General features: G+C 42.5%; 1 long non-coding RNA gene across 1 annotated transcript; it reads left to right on the forward strand.

Annotated features, from left to right (window-relative positions):
* The first annotated feature begins 388 nt into the window (after window positions 1-388).
* On the forward strand, window positions 389-2616 carry LOC141095950 (uncharacterized). The gene is made up of 5 exons (XR_012233517.1): window positions 389-489; window positions 561-681; window positions 766-837; window positions 964-1047; window positions 1132-2616. It is a non-coding gene; the product is annotated as an uncharacterized lncRNA (long non-coding RNA).
* Window positions 2617-3068: the final 452 nt, after the last annotated feature.

Here is a 3068-nt window from a genome sequence, read left to right on the forward strand (position 1 = left end):
AAAAAAGGTAAAATTAAGTGTTGGTGTTTGGTATACAAGTGTGGTTATACTCTCAAGCGAGAAATTTACACACAAACACTTGGGTATACACTCAGTGAGAGTTTCAGGGAATTACACACATCCAATCACAGTCGCTCTCAGTGAGAGATTGTCAGGGAATTTACACACATGCAAACACTTAAAAATGTGTGTATACTGTCAGTGAGAGTTTCAGGGAATTACACACATTAAATACCAATGAAGATTTTTTTTTTTGTTATTAAAATTATATTTATACTTGCAGATCAGTTCAGGAAGTACTGCACACCCACCAGGCTGCAGCAAGCTGGGCCTGAAAGCTTTTTTAAACCTTTGTATAGTAGCTAAACAAGTGTCTTTATACTTACAGATCCAGTCAGCAAGGTTGCAGCAGAACCGCCAGCAATTCCGCAGCAGACCCGCCAACAAGATTGCAGCAGAGCATCCTAGGAAAACACTTCAGTTTTCCAAGTAAGTATAAAGGCCTGAAAGCTTATTTAATCCTTTGTATAGTAGCTAAACAAGTGTCTTCATACTTACAGATCCAGCCAGCAAGGTCGCAGCAGAACCGCCAGCAATTCCGCAGCAGACCCGCCAGCAAAACCGCAGCAGTTTAATATGTCTTCTTCTGGGAGCTCCCCCTCACAGCATCAGTGAACTGAGGTAATATAAATAATTTTTTTTTTTTAATGTTATTTTCCAAATTTTTTTTTTTTAACAATATATGCATGTATTATGTTTTTACAGGAAGCTGAATCTGAGGAGCTTCCAGGAGGAGACATGCAGGGTGGAGAAATGCAAGGAGGGGGCGCGCAGAGTGTAAGTTTAGCACATACAAAAACTCACATTCATACATAATGCTACAGCCAACACAAGCATTCATCACAGCACACACAATAACTCCACATCCATCCAACCACATACCTTTTTTTTTTTTTTTTACAGTCTTCACAATCCGGTGCCTGCACTAGAGTGACTCCCAGGACATCCCAGCGTCATCGAGGTGATGCCTCTGGTGGTTGGTGAACAGTAAGTAACCCTTTATTTGGTTGGTTGGTTGGTTGATTGATTAAGCTCATGTGTTTCAATTTAATAATCTTTTTTTTTCCACAGGTTTCACAGCGTGCTCCCCAAATACCAGTGGAAGAGGGGATAATCATAGATGTGGACGCCCTCATCGAGGCTGTGCAACCACGGGAGCCACTGTGGAACATGAGAAACTGCTTCCATGCTGACCAACCACTCGACGGCTATGGGATGAGGTGTGTTCGGAGGTTGTAGACAACTGGGAGGAGCTCGATGCGAGGGCCAGGGATTTTGTGCATAAGTATTCCAATTTCAGTAACTTATATTCCAGCATGTGAAGTGTTGAATACTAACCACTTTTTTTTTTTTTCCTTCACAGGTGACAGGGTTATCCTACGGTGGCGGTCGCTCAGGGATCGCTTCAAGAGGGACTTCAACAAGGAGATGCAGGCCCCGAGTGGATCGAGAGGACGCAGGAGCACCCCGTATAAACATTACAGAGCCCTGTCGTTCCTCCGGTCAACGATGGTGAGCAGATGGTAAATATTCCACCATTTCTGTAGTACAAATGTTTCCATGTTTAAACTAATTTTTTTTTCAGCAATGCTAAATGAAATGTAAATATATTAATACATATTTTTTTCTCTTTTCTAGCACCATCTAGCACTCGGGAGCCTGCTTCTGAGTTACCTCCCTCTGGAGTGATCCTTCGGAGACCGCCACCGGGGACCACATCGAGGTATCCGACCCCTCTGTACCTTCCCCTCTTGTCTCGTCCCTCTACCCCCTCCACCAGCACTGGAGCAGCAGGGCAGACTTCATCACATGAAGCTGCAGGTGACTATTTAGAATTCCCTTTACCCCACCCCTCTGACACTGAAACATCTCGACCAACTTTTGGTTCTGGATGGCAGCGTCAGAGAGATCAGGAAAGGATGACCTTGTCTGACTGTTTGAATCTGAATTCAACCGTTCAGAATGCATTCCGTATTTTGGGGCAACAGTTAACTTCTGGGTTGAACATGATCAATCAAAGTATCAAGGAACTCAAAAGTTACATGGAACGGTTGAATGCAGAGTCAAACCAGAAGCCGAGACATATTTTTTTCATTCAGTTGTCCGGCAAATGGAAGGTTTAAATACTCACCAGCAGATGCATGTGATGCAAGCCTGTCACAATGCTCTAGTGGCTGCAGTGTCCGAAGCATCCCATGCACCGATTCCATCACCTCATTCCACCGTCCATCCTCCCTCTGTTCATCCTTCCCCCTTCCATCCTTCCACCACCATCCATCCTCCTACCACTCCTTCTCCTTTCTCTAGTTCCCCATTCCATTCTTCCCAGTACCTTCATTCCCCATTGCATTATACCCCAATGCCCTCACCATACCCACCCCTACACACACCTTCAATGTTCCCACAAATGTCGTCTGTTCAACTCCCAGCCCAACCTCATGTATTAAACTCCCCTTCTGATCCTCACCAACTCCGTTCCCAGTCCTCCACCCCCCCCCCGATGTGGTCTACCATGTTCCCTCCGATGATATCTCCACCCAACAGTACCGGCATCTCTAATTTAGTAAAAAAATTAGTACAATAACAGTTTTCTCAAAAAATTAGTAAAATAACAGTATATAATTTTGAAAAAAATTTCAAAAATAAACATGTTTTTGTTTCAAAACAATTTTATTGTGTAGTTTACTTTTTTTCTTTACTTCTTGGTGAAGTTTCAAAGTACACCGGTGCTGTACAGATACAAATACACAACACTTTGAAATTTTACTAAGTACACCGGTGGTGTAAAGGTAAAAAAACACAACACTTGGTGAAGTTTCAAAGTACACCGGTGGTGTACAGATACAAATACACAACACTTGGTAAAATTTCAAAGTACACCGGTGGTGTAAAGGTAAAAAAACACAACATTGTTATTACCCACAATTGGTGTAAAGGTATCAAAACTATGAAAGAAAAAAGGAAAAATTACAAAAGTTTTTCTTATCCAAAAAAGGAAACTTGGTAAC

Source organism: Dendrobates tinctorius, unplaced genomic scaffold (assembly GCF_039654945.1).
Source record: "Dendrobates tinctorius isolate UK_male_01 unplaced genomic scaffold, ASM3965494v1 ptg000070l, whole genome shotgun sequence".
Lineage (NCBI taxonomy): Eukaryota > Metazoa > Chordata > Amphibia > Anura > Dendrobatidae > Dendrobates > Dendrobates tinctorius.